We start from the raw sequence: 14,505 nt of genomic DNA on the forward strand, positions 1-14,505 counted from the left end.
CTATTTTTCAGCGAACCAGCAATACACATTCTGGAAAAAGTAATTAAAAACTGGTATACATGGTGTCATATTTGACTGAAACACATTAAGGTTACAGAAACTAAACTTCCAAAACTTTGCAGGCCGGGATGGCCGAGCGGTTCTAGGCGCTTCAGTCCGGAACCGCGCGACTGCTACGGTCGCAGGTTCGAATCCTGCATCGGGCATGGATGTGTGTGATGTCCTTAGGGTAGTTAGGTTTAAGTAGTTCTAAGTTCTAGGGGACTGATGACCTCAGAAGTTAAGTCCCGTAGTGCTCAGAGCTAAGAGCAATTTGAACCATTTCAACCAAAACTTTACTTTAGTTGGCGTTGCAGTGCAATAGACATCTTCAGGTTCCTAGGTACAAAGGATGGTTCAAAAGGCTCTGAGCACTATGGAACTTAACACCTGAGGTCACCAGTCCCCTAGACTTAGAACTACTTAAACCTAAGTAACATAAGGACATCACACACATCCATGCCCGAGGCAGGATTCGAACCAGCGACCGTAGCAGTCGTGCGGTTCCGGACTGAAGCGCCTAGAACCGCTCGGCCACCGCGGCCGGCGGTGACCTGATGTTGGTTCGAACTGAGAATAGTCAGTAGCAGTCGAAAGAGGTTGGAATAGCTGAGAAAAACATTCCCATAGGAATAAATACATAAGCCTGAAATAAGCACAAGGAAAAAAGGGCAAATAAAAACCACCATTTTCTGGATTACAACAACCCAAAACGAATATACATTTGCTGCGCGGGATTAGCCGAGCGGTCTTTGGCGCCGCAGTCATGGACTGTGCGGCTGGCCCCGGCGGAGGTACGAGTCTCCCCCGGGCATGGGTGTGTGTGTTTGTCCTTAGGATAATTTAGGTTAAGTAGTGTGTAAACTTAGGGACTGATGACCTTAGCAGTTAAGTCTCATAAGATTCCACACACATTTGAACATTTGATTTTGAATATACATTTCATTGAGCCTCATTTGTGATAATCAGGTAAAAAAGAATTTCATCAACTTCCTTCCGAACTTTACTGATAGCGCTACAATGGAAGGCAAACTTCATTTAGCCCGCATTGATTGGGCATAGCCTGTCTTGGATGAGAGTAACCGTTCTGCTGATAACGTGCGGCAGCTTGCCTGCCTAGCTAACAGGCGAGCATGGGCGCCACAGTCCTACGCAAGTGCCCCAGGAATTATACCTCACATTGTTATAGCTCCTCGTGCGGTGTTACCCATTTCTACTAAAGTGGCTACCTACCTTACAACAGCCTGCCCTGGCCATGAAACAGGCATCAGCTCCCTCACGTACTTGTAGGCATCAGCAACCTCGTTTCACCGCTGTGATTTTGATCAAGCCTCAAATACAAATTAAGGACTGGTGAGGCGATTACAGCGCTACGTAAATAAGAGTTGTACACTGACTCAGATAAACACATATCGGTATATTGAACAAAGTCCTCAATTTCAGATACAAGTGATGCTCAATACAGACTGTCACTAATGGTCATACAACGATTTGTTGTAAAATACCACTCATACAGACTTTGTACCCCTCAGAATGTTTCCTTCCCCGTCCTTCCCGAATCCGAGCTTGTGGTCTGTCTCTCATGACCTCGTTATCGAGGGGACGTTAAACACTAATCTCCTTCTCCTCCTCCTCCTCCTCCTCCACACATGGGGCTCACGACAGAAGCAAAGGCCTGTATAACAAGCATTAAACGCTGCTCTTTGAGATAGTGATGAAATCGTCTATATTTTTTTCCGGCCTTGGTGAAAATATGGCCCAAGGGCCTTGCCGCATTGGTAACACCGATTCCCACCAGATCGCCTTAGTTAAGCGCTGTCGGGCTTGGCTAGGACTTGGATGGGTGACCGGTCTGCCGAACGTTATTGACAAACGGGTTACACTCAGCTCTTGTGAGGCCAATTGAGCAGCTACTTGATTGGGAAGTAGCGACGCCGGGCACGAGTACTGACAAAGGCCGGGAGTGCGGTGTACTGACTATATGCTTCTCCCTATTCGCATCCAGTGCCGCTTGTGGTCTGAGGATGACACGGCGGTCGGTCGGTGCCCTTTGGGCCTTCAGAGCCTGTTCGGACAGAGTTAAGTTTAATTTGGTAAAATTATAGCGTCATGATATTACATAATTTGTTATCATTTGGACCTGCACCCGGGGCCGGCCGGAGTGGCCGAGCGGTTCTAGGCGCTACAGTCTGGAACCACGCGACTGCTAAGGTCGCAGGTTCGAATCCTGCCTCGGGTATGGATGTGTGTGATGTCCTTAGGTCAGTTAGGTTTAAGTAGTTCTAAGTTTTAGGGGGCTGATGACCTCAGATGTTAAGTCCGATAGTGCTCAGAGGCTATTTTTCATATTGGGCTGGATTTGGGAAGAACAGAACAAGTGTAACCAGGCTCTAATTCGCTTACGCTCGACGATCGGGAAATGGTGAACCACAGCTGGCAGGGTGCTACGACCGGAGAACGGAGACCACCGCATGCGGCATGAGCTTGGCGCAGCCCTCGCTCTGCCCACGTCCGTTCATTTAAATACGAAATGGACGAGTTATGATGCAGATCACGTACGCGTGGGGTGCCCGGTTCTGTCTATTGAGTACGTGACTTCCCAGCAACACAGCACATGGTTTCTCTTTTCGTATGACTGAGTCTGCGAATTCCATTCACATCTGTCGTTCTTTGATTATATGAAAGACGTATCTGTGTAAACAATCAGCTGTTGTACAAGCTTTATATAAATCTGCTCCTACTTTGTCTGTATGCTCCATTTCCTAGCACTGGTCCAAAATTTGTTGTAACATTTTGGTTTCTGGTGTATGAAGCATAGTTGTCTTAACATTGCCGGCCGAAGTGGCCGAGCGGTTCTAGGCGCTGCAATCTGGAGCCACGCGACCGCTACGGTCGCAGGTTCGAATCCTGCCTCGGGCATGGATGTGTGTGATGTCCTTAGGTTAGTTAGCTTTAAGTAGTTCTAAGTTCTAGGGGACTGATGACCTGAGATGTTAAGTGCCATAGTGCTCCGAGCCATTTTTTTTGTCTTAACATTAATTTCACCAGGTAAACATCAGTATTTACACTGTGCAACAAAATTAAAGGATCACTTTTTGAAACCCCATAATTATCTCCCATTGCAACGCATAAGTTTAAAATTTGGCTCAAAGGTTGGCTCTGTAATGGAGCAAAAGTCTGGCGCCGTGTGACGTCATCCTCGGGCTCAGCGAGACGTCAAACAGGAAGGTTCCATTATGCGAAAAAAGGCCATGTTGTGGCATTGTTCCTGATTAATGAAGCCACAGGAGGGCTCGAAACAGAAGGGCTGAAAAAGCATAAACACCCTATACTGCTTCGGATTGCTTTCAAATTTCGTCTAATGGTTTCGGAAGGTCCCTAGTGGTTCCGCAAAAATTGCGATCGCAGTACAATCCAAAGGCGTCCGGTCACATACAATGGGGCTGAAGCCACGTGATGTCTTTAGACTGTGGTTGAAACGCTTAGGAGGTGGCAGCAGTGTCGAACGTCGTCAAGAATGTCGTCCTATTGCTCATCACACTGCGTACTGTTGTTTTTGACTGAAAAATGTTTGAGGATCAACGTGCCAAAGGAAGGGGCGGTTTCACTGGCGCCCTCCATGCCACCCTCTGAGGCCTTTTCGTGTCGGTTCTGGTGGCGGAATGTCTGAAAGGCTTTTATCGGCCACCCATAATAAGAAAGGCGCGATTTCAACGCTGGGTGTTTCGGTTTGGCCTCCATCGCAAAGACGTCAAAAAAAGGGATGATATTTCGGTAAGAGGAGACGTGACGACCTTCCAGTCGTGTGATACGTCCATCGTGGCGTGGTGAAATTAAGTGGCAACATGACCTCATTAACATATCTTACGTATCCCATGAACTTCTGAGCTGTGGGCTTTTCTCCGCATGTGTCGACATCTTGCTGTTTGAAGCGTTGTCGAGCCCGGGGGTGAAGTCGTAGTGCGCAACGCTTTTACATCATTACAGGAGAAAGCTGTAGGCAACTTTGAGCTAAATTTCAAACATCGCAATGAGAGACAGTTACGGGGTTCCGAAAAGTGATCCATTAATTGTGTTGCGAATTGTATATTACATCTCACTAACACGGTTTTGGTCACTGGATAGACCTGGAAAGGTCTGACAAGATATGTATATATCGCGTTTCATATTTCACGGCATCTCACCAAGCTGTTTGAAAATTGGTTGTAAGAACTTCCCTTCTAGCCCCCCCCCCCCCCCTCCTATCCCAAGGGATGATAGGGACATATTATTCTCACGCAGTTTTTATGCAGTTAATAGATAATAATGATTTATCTACGTACAAAGTTTGGTTGAAATTGCTCCAGACATCTGTAACCTGTGAGTCTTTCACTTTCAGGGACAGCACTGTGAGAGGTACGTGATTCTTACCTCTACAGGGCTTCTGATATGTGTAACAAGTTTGGTTGCAATTGATGGATGTACATACGTACACACATACATACATACATAGACCAGTCACACTAATGTGACCACCTGTCAGAAATCTGAATTGCCACATTTTGCAGTGACGACCGCTGCGAAACGTGCAGGAAGAGTGTCAGTGAGGTTCTGAGACCTACCGACATGAATGTGGAGACGTGACGACTCCAGCGTCTCCGCCAGCTGCGCTAGGTTAACAGCAGTCAGTGTGGGTGTATGAACCAGGTGCCTGCTACGAAGGCCCGTTCGCTGGTCGGTAGTTCAGGAGACACTGTTGGTAGTCCCTTGATTCATCAAGGTCAGAGGTGTCCAACTCCAGCCCGCAAGCCCAAAGCAAGTATGAATGCGGTCCAAGATGTAAGCTTCTGTGACACACGCACACACACACACACACACACACACACACACACACACACACACACACACAGACACACACAGACACACACACACACAGACTACACACATATATGTTGTTGTGGTCTTCAGTCCTGAGACTGGTCTGATGCAGCTCTCCATGCTACTCTATCCAGTAAAAGCTTCTTCATCTCCCAGTACCTACTGCAGCCTACTTCCTTCTGAATCTGCTTAGTGTATTCATCTCTTGGTCTCCCTCTACGATTTTTATCCTCCACGGTGCCCTCCAGTACTAAATTGGTGATCCCTTGATGCCTCAGAACATGTCCTACCAACTGATCCCTTCTTCTAGTCAAGTTGTGCCACAAACTCCTCTTCTCCCCAATTCTATTCAATACCTCCTCATTAGTTATGTGATCTACCCATCTAATCTTCAGCATTCCTCTGGAGCACCACATTTCGAAAGCTTGTCCACACACTACATTCGTAATGCCCCTGCCCATTACACTCATTACTCGCGGCATACAATCTTCCGAAAGAACAGATAGCATCTTCATATAGTTAAGGCTAACCGGCCATTGCCTTCTTCTTCTGTGAGGATGCACACGTATTGCCCGAGCTCTTACAGGACTCAGTAAGATTGTCTGCCCGCAAGTAATGATTGCAATGGGCAGGGGCACTACGAATGTAGTGTGTGGACATTAAGTTGAGAATGTGGGTCTCACAGGGAACGTGCAAGAGATAAGTCCCTGCAGTCGCACTATCCTCTGTTCCCTCATTGGCTCAGACGGCTAGAGCGTCTGCCACGTAAGCAGGAGGTCCCGGGTTCGAGTCCTGGACCAGGCACAGATTTTCAACTGTCCCCGTTGATGTATATCAACGCCTATCGGCAGCGTAAGGTCTTGATTTAACTATTTATTAATAAATTATAACATACACCTTCGAGAGTCTCTGTCTCTCTCTCTCTCTCTCTCTCTCTCTCTCTCTCTCTCTCTCTCTCTCTGTCTGTTTTCAAAAATGGTTCAAATGGCTCTGAGCACTATGGGACTTAACATCTTAGGTCATCAGTCCCCTAGAACTTAGAACTACTTAAACCTAACTAACCTAAGGACATCACACACATCCATGTCCGAAGCAGGATTCGAACGTGCGACCGTTGCGGTCGCGCAGTCCCAGACTGAAGCGCCTAGAACCGCTCGGCCACTCCGGCCGGCCTCCGCCTGTTTTCAGTGTTGTTGTTAGTGTTAAGTATGTTGTATGCGGCCCAAAACACTCGTCTTCTGCGAGTGTGGCTCAGGTAAGGTAAAATGTTGGACACTAGGCGGTCAGTTCCTCAACAGTTACACGAATGTTCGCCCGTATCCGCAGATGTCATTTAGTTCTGTCATCTGTAGCCCGTGGTGCACCAGAACTGCCTTTGCGCCGATTTTCGACAGTGTCTTTTTGACATACACGGTATACTATAAATACGGCGACACGAGAACGGTTTAGAAAATTAATTGTTTCGCAAATGCCCAGAAGCCAATGATCTTGTTCTTTTGGACGTCAGATAAATCTCTACGTTTCGACATTACGTTAAAGACTGCACTGTTTTCCGCAACTCCCCCAAATGTTTTATATACTCTCCAGTATTAGTGCCGCCACGTGCCGTGTATGCGTGGTTATTACACGTTGACGTCGAACATAGTGATTACATGAATGTGAATGGATCGTGTACAATAGCAAGCATTGAGGAGTGTATAACTACGTAGTCAACCTGGACGAGACGGGTCAGCCGGCGGGCAGCGCTGGGTGTTTTGCTGGCACAGCTGCTGCAGCAGCGTCTGCAGTGCCGGCTGCCGGCTCCGAAATGTCAGGTGAGCCGCGGCGCGGCAAGGCGCGGTCGCGCTGGCCTGTCTGGAGCGGAGGCGGGGCCCACGCGAGAGGTCGCGGCCGCTGGCCTTGCCAGACACGCGGCCGCCGCCGCCGCCACTCCCTGGGACCGACCCGTCCACCAACTCGCTCCAGCTCTCCCCGCGTGGCTGCTCTCTCATACTTCCGCCATCACCAATTCGTCACCTCATCCACGCGCTCTCGTCGAATTACACGGTCCAGTCACGTTAATGGGACCACCGCCTGTGTTCGGCGTCAACTTGCAATAACCACTAGCAGGAGGCAGGTTGCAGCACTAGCAGTGGAGGAGGACGCGGAAAACAGTGCAGTTGTTGTCGTAATGCGGAAACGGAGCGATTTGTCTGACTTCCACAAGAGCATGATCTCTGGCTTTCGGGCCAAGGGTGGAAGCATTTTCGAAACGACCATGTTTCTAAACTGTTCACGTTGCACCGCTGTTCAACTATACCGTGCGTGGCAAAATGGTGCCATCCAAAACGGGCGCCTCAGCAACTACGCTGCATCATGGGTCGTAGATGACGAATGAACAGCCGGCCGGAGGGGCCGTGCGGTTCTAGGCGCTACAGTCTGGAACCGAGCGCCCGCTACGGTCGCAGGTTCGAATCCTGCCTCTGGCAGGGATGTGTGTGATGTCCTTAGGTCAGTTAGGTTTAATTAGTTCTAGGTTCTAGGCGACTGATGACCTCAGAAGTTAAGTCGCATAGTGCCCAGAGCCATTTGAACCATTTGAACGAATGAACGACCGGTGCAGAGATGCGCTCAGGTGAATAGATGTGCAACTGTTGAGCAACTCACCGTCCAGATGAACCAAGGGACCATCAACAGTGTCTCCTCAACAACCGTTCAGCGAACATTGCTGCATATGGACCTCTGCAACAGGCACATGGTTCATGCACTCATCCTGACTGCTGTTCAAAGGCGGTGAAAACTGGAATTTGCACCCCAATATGGAACTGGACGTCCACTGAGGAGCGGCAGGTGGCCTTTTCAGATGTACCACGTTTTATGCTCTATGGGGCAGATACCAGTTGGCGTGTACGGACCTGCAACAATCGTCGGATGGGTCCAGGCCAGAAGACAAAGCCTTATGGTGTGGGGAATGTTTTCGTGGCATTTCTTAGGTGATCTCGTTATTCTGGACGGCACAACGGATCAGCCTAGCCTGCATCTATCCTTGGGACCATGTCCATCCCTACATGCAGTTTTTTTTCCCTCGGACGATGATGATGATGATTAGTGTTTTAGGGCGCACAACAACGAGGTTATCAGCGACCGTTTTTCCTCGGCATGATGTCGCGTACCAACCTACATGGGTCGGAATGTACGTGCATGATTCGAAGATCACCACGACTTTTTTACCGTAGTCTCCTGTCCACCCGTCTCCCCGGATTTAAACCCAGTCGAGAATATGTGGGACCGCCTTGATCGGCCTCATCAATTCATAGTCAGTAAACCACCAATAACCATTCTCATAAGCGCGACAGAAGAATAGGCGATCAAAGACTTTAAATCGACCTGACGAAAACGAATAGCCGATCGATGTGGCTGAGCGGTTCTAGGCGCTTCAGTCCGGAACCGCGCTGCTCCTACGGTCGCAGGTTCGAATCGTGCCTTGGGCATGGTTGTGTGTGATGGCCTTAGGTTAGTTAGGTTTAAGTAGTTCTAAGTTCTAGGGGACTGATGACCTCAGATGTTAAGTCCCATAGTTCTCAAAGCCATTTGAACAATCGTCGGATGGGTCCAGGCCAGAAGACAAACCCTTATGGTCTGGGGAACGTTTTCCTGGCATTCTCTAGGTGATCTTGTTGTTCTGGACGGCACAACGGATCCTCACTAGAATACACCTATCCTTCGGACCATGTCCATCCCTACGTGCTGGTTTTTTTTTTTTCCTCGACATGACGTCGCCTACCAGCAGGACAGTGCAAAATGCCACATGGGTCGGAGTGTACGTGAATGGTTGGAAGAACACTAGGACGATTTTACCGTAGTCCCCTGGCCACCTGTCACCCCGGATTTAAACTCAGTCGAGAATATGTGGGACCGCCTTGATCGGCCTCATCAGTTCATAGTAACTAAACCACCAATAACCATTCTCATAAGCGCGACAGAAGAATAGGCGATCAAGGACTTTAAATCGACCTGACGAAAACAAATAGCCGGCCGGTGTGACCGAGCGGTTCTAGGCGCTTCAGCCCGGAACCCCGCTGCTCCTACGGTCGCAGGTTCGAATCGTGCCTCGGGCATGGTTGTGTTGGATGTCCTTCGGTTATTTAGGTTTAAGTAGATCTAAGTCTAGGGGACTGATGACCTCAGATGTTAAGTCCCATAGTGCTTAGAGCCATCTGAAAACAATAAATCTAACAATAACACCACCAGACAATCCTAAAGATAATTAAACTTTACTCCCAAATAAGAAATAACCTTTATCACACGGAAAACACCATAACCACCCAACTTTAATAAAACACCTGCAAGAATTATTCCACCTGAAATAGGAGCCTGTACATGTACGCACATGGATCCTCAACTAAGGAACCTAGAGAGGTGGCCATACTGGAGTCGTTTTGCAGCTCCACTCTACTCCTTCCTGCATATTCTGCAACCCACAGCACAGCGGTTGGCGTATGGTACCACGTACAAATGGTAGCGATTCAATTGGCAGTACTGATCGAGAAAAAAATTATTACTGTACAAGAGCTGGACAAAAACATTGACACACCGTCAGAAATGGTTGCTTGAACATAAATGCTGATCCTAGCTAAGCCTGCAGGTTGCGCTGTTGTACTAGTATTTGACCACGAACGGCATCTGTGCAGTGTCCTCAATACGTTGAAAGCGTCAATCGTGGTCAGAACAGTGTTCTCTGTAGTTATGGGTGCATTATGTCGGAGCTAAGACTTCGAACGTGGTCATATTTTTCGTGCTCGTAAGATCTATGCTTCCATAATCAAGGTAGCCGGCTATAAATCAATGTTCTAACACACTATTTACATGTGAACTGAAGCCGCTGGCGTGACAAATTTTTTTCGCGTTGGAGGATTTTAAATTCTGGCATGTGTGCAAGCGAAATCTTTCGCAATACCAATTTATAAGGCCCAAAGGCCAAAACTGCAATTGTGAAATAGTTTCTGCACTCAACGGCGAATATGATGTTCTTAAAAAATAGTTCTATTTATTATTGTTTCATCTTTTTTAATCTTCTCCATACCCACACTAAATACCATTATTTCAAAAATAAGAGTCGGTCGATGAATTTTGAGTTTTATTTTCGGGTTATGTGGCCCAAAAATCGTATGCTATACACCATAAGGTGCAGTTTTTCAAACTTTGAAGGTAAGTGTTCATACTACAAGATCACAGTAGGTTTCTCCCTACTGCGTCATCTATGGACACATGGACACTGACAGGCCATTGACCTCCAGACTTTCCTCTTTCCACCTGAAGTATACCGATGTCCTCTAGTGGAGCACTGTAGTTCATCTTCTGTAATCTCGGCAGCGTTTCCGACTCCTAACGAGAACCGAGCGAGGTGGCGCAGTGGTTAGCACACTGGACTCGCATTCGGGAGGACGACGGTTCAATCCCGTCTCCGGCCATCCTGATTTAGGTTTTCCGTGATTTCCCTAACTCGCTTCAGGCAAATGCCGGAATGGTTCCTTTGAAAGGGCACGGCCGATTTCCTTCCCCATCCTTCCCTTACCCGAGCTTGCGCTCCGTCTCTAATGACCTCGTTGTCGACGGGACGTTAAACACTAATCTCCTCCTCCTCCTCCTCCTAGCGAGATTCCAACACTCCGGGAAATGGTGCTATAGATCATTAATAAAAAGACGATAGTACGTGCCTATGAACTGTAGCCTTCACAGTTTCCTTGGTCGAATACTTCTCGCGGGACTCGTAGTGAAGAGGAGGGAACGGGAATTACGAGATTCTTTTAGCATTCCGTCGCAGTGCGGCATGTGACAAAGGAAGCCGCGGCGGTCTGACTAGCAAGTGTGGAACAAAGGCAGCGGCGGCCTTGCTGGACGTGGGAACGACCAGCTGAGTGCGAAGCTGACTCAGTGGCTGACTGATGGGCCCGGTCGCTACGCGGCGGCTCGGCGCGTTCGCTCTTTAAGGGCGCCGCCTCCGACGCTGCTACTACTGGTACCTGCTGGACCGGCTGTGTGGTGCAGGGGCCGAGAATACGTCTTATTAGGCGACAAGTCCCCTAAATTTCGAAGGCGCCGTGAATCATGTGCAAAACGCCGTCGTTACAGGTTTATGACTGGTGTATTGCCTACCTGTAACCTTTTCCTTACTTAAAAAACATCCTGCACGGCTTTTATATGAAAATTTTCCCCGACTTCCGACCCACGGAATTGTAAAAACTGTCTCCAGTGCCAGACACTTCCTGCCGATTCTCAATCACGGATAATGATAAAACTCAGATAGTGCAATTATTGTTTTCCGAATACCAGTAGTTCGAAGTGTTGTGTGTAATCCATATGAGAGAGGATCCCTGACACCAGGCAACGCTGTTGCCAGCTTCCAACCATGCATTGCCAGCTTCCAACCATGCAGTGCAAAAGGCTCGCCTGTAGTTGCCTACAACTGCAGCGTTGTTATAGCAACGTAAACAAAATACTGTTACGTGATTGGCTGTATCAGACGCGCGAAACTGTTACAAGTAGCACACTACATACTATCGACTTCCTTGTCTCAACTGGCTACTCATGATCAGTGTGTCTACTGCAGTGCCCCTGGCGTTTTATTCCTGTACTGAGTCTTGACTGAGTGGTCATTTTCGTTCACTCGTCAGCGTCGGAATTGCCGGTATTGTGAGAGCAATCTGTTGTGCAGTTTCGCATCTAAATAGTGAAAGTGAGGTCCTGAGCTACTATTCTTTTTACGGAAAAATCGAAGTATAGTAACCAAATGTAGGAACAAACACTGAGAATGGAGTTGGTTAGTGACCAAAACAGAATTCGTAGTATAAGTTCTTGGCAAAGATCGTCTGGTAAATTCTCTACTCTCTTGAAAACTGAAAGAATAGGAAAAGTGTCATCCAAAGATTTCAGAGCATATACATTTATTTGCTCGAGAAAATACGAGGATTGGAACGTAAATAGTGGCAACTATTTATTCACAACCGATACAAAAGAGTTACATGTTTGCACCTGTTACTGTCCTTCAAAGCAGCCACCAGCGTTGTGTAGAACCCCTCGCCAGCGATGTGGAAGGCGTAGTATACCGTTAGCAGAGCCTGTTCTGTTGATGGTGCGAATGGAGCGGTCTTAAGTTATGGTGATTCTCGTGTACGATTGTGATGGAGTTATCCTACCGCATTGCATTCCTCCACGGGAGATCGTCAATGCACAGTATAACTGTTCGTTTTTGGAGCATCACCTGCGCGAAAGAAGCGGTGACACTTTCTGTGCAACCCACCCATCATTTTGCACGACAATGCGCGGGCGTATGCAGCGCAAGCTGTGGCTGCTCTGTTAGGTCGATGGGACTGGGAGGTACTGTACCATCCACCAAACTCCTCGGACTTAAGTCTTTGTGACTTCGATATGATTCAGAGGTTGAAGAAACCACTTCGTGGCATTCGCTTCAGAACTGTTCCTGAGATTCGACAGGCAATAGACCGCTCCATTCGCACCATCAATAGAACAGTCTCTGCTAACGGTATACTACGCCTTCCACATCGCTGGCAACGGTTCTACACAACGCTGGTGACTACTTTGAAGGACAGTAACAGGTGCAAACATGTAACTCTTTTGTATCGGTTGTGAAAAAGTAGTTGCCACTATTTAAGTTTCAACCCTAGTATGTACTTGCAAACACTTTAGACAATGAGAAGAACGCAGTAAATAGCGCGCTTTTGCTTTATCCTTTTTTTGCGAAGTGCCAAGTAACAACGACAATTATTTTTCTCGTCCAATAATTCCAACTTTTGCACTGTTGAAATAGTACTAAGTAAAACAAGTTTATCTATTTATGTTCTTATTTATGCATAGTGTAGGTTTTTTTCTGTAAAACTTAAATGCTTTTTCCTTTCATATATTTCGTTACTCTTGTAGTAGAACAACAGTACGTAGGGAAAAATTATCAGGACCTTGTGTAACTGTTCAGTGTGCCACTAAAACAAAATAAACAATATAACAAAGATTAAGAACATACGAAAACAGAAAATCCACATTCAAAATAGGAGTGAGCTCGACCATAATATGTTATAACTTCCGATGTTAGCAGACGCCGCCGTAGTAACTTGTTTCTCCGCATGCTCGGAAATATAGAACTCCACAGTCGGCACAATCTATAGCTCACTGACGTCCGAGGGCACGGAAGGTGCTGGCATTTCGAGTAGTGGATTTTGATCAAAAAGTCGTTCGTGTGAAACGGGCTTAAGACCGCTGCTAGCAGAGGGCAACTAGCTGCGCAACAGGGCATTGCAGTAAGTGGAACCTACATAGCAGAGGGCGATTGGTAGCGCCACTAATGGCCGTATTCGGGTGCACGGGCAAACTATGCGACACTCTACCACGAGCTCTCCGCCTCACTATCCTCTAATTGCGTACTTAGTACTATACGGGGTAATTGTTGCAATGCGTGGAAATAGCATTAACTTTTGGAAATAAGTGTGGAAATACAAAACGACACTGTGCCATTTAACATACAATGAAGAGCCAAAGAAACTGGTACAACTGCCTAATATCGTGGCATTGACTCGACTAATGTCTGAAGTAGTGCTGGAGGGAATTGACACTATGAATCCTTCTGGGCTGTCGATAAATCCGTAAGAGTAAGAGGGGGTGGAGATCTCTTCTGGACAGCACGTTGTAAAGCGTCCCAGCTATGCTCAGTAATGTTCATTCGGGAGAGTTTGTTGGCCAGTGGTAGTGTTTAAACTCAGAAGTGTGTTCCTTGAACCACTATGTAGCAATTCTAGACGTGTGTTGTCTCCATACCCGTACACGTCCATCCACTCGATACAACATGAAACGAGACTCGTCCGACCAGGCAACATGTTTCCAGTCATCAACAGTCCAATGTCGGTGTTGACGGGCCCAGGCGAGGCGGAGGCTTTGTGTCGTGCAGTCATCAAGGGTACACAAGTGGACGTTCGGCTCCGAAAGCCCATATCGATCATGGTTCATTGAATGGCTCGCACGCTGACACTTGTTGATGGCCCAGCACTGAAATCTACAGAAAGTTGCGCAAGGGTTGCACTTCTGTTACGTTGAACGAATCTCTTGAGTCGTTGTTGATCCCGTTCTTGCAGGATCTTTTTCCGGCCACAGCGATGTCGGAGATTTGATGGTTTACTGGATTCCTGATAGTCAAAGTACACTCGTGGAAATGGTCGTACGGGAAAATCCTCACTTCATCATTACCTCGGAGGTGCTATGTCCCATCGCTCGTGCGTCGACTGTAACACCACGTCCAAACTCACTGAAATCTTGATAACCTGCCATTGAAGTAGCAGTAACCGATCTAACAACTGCGCCAGTCACTTGTCTTATATAGGCGTTGCGAACCGCAGCGTCGTATTTTGCGTGTTTACGTATCTCCGTATTTGAATATGCATGCCGATACCAGTTTCTTTGGCGCTTCAAGTGTGTAAAAGTGAACTGTTCTTTGCATCATAAACGCATATGTGAAAGCTGTTACTTGGTTGTTTGTTTTTACCCTAAGTTATATACTGTTATTATCGGTCATTAATATATTTATGAGGAGTTAAGTAATCATTGTGGATTGCATTGTATCAGTAT

At 47.3% G+C, this 14,505-nt stretch overlaps 1 protein-coding gene across 2 annotated transcripts in view; it reads left to right on the forward strand.

Moving 5' to 3' along the window:
• The window catches only part of LOC126481697 (laminin subunit gamma-1), a 1,171,409-nt gene that overhangs the window by 1,038,897 nt on the left and 118,007 nt on the right, over nt 1-14,505 (forward strand). The gene's annotated exons all lie outside the window — the stretch shown is intronic.

The sequence above is a fragment of the Schistocerca serialis genome, chromosome 5 (genome assembly GCF_023864345.2).
Source record: "Schistocerca serialis cubense isolate TAMUIC-IGC-003099 chromosome 5, iqSchSeri2.2, whole genome shotgun sequence".
Classification (NCBI taxonomy): Eukaryota; Metazoa; Arthropoda; class Insecta; order Orthoptera; family Acrididae; genus Schistocerca; species Schistocerca serialis.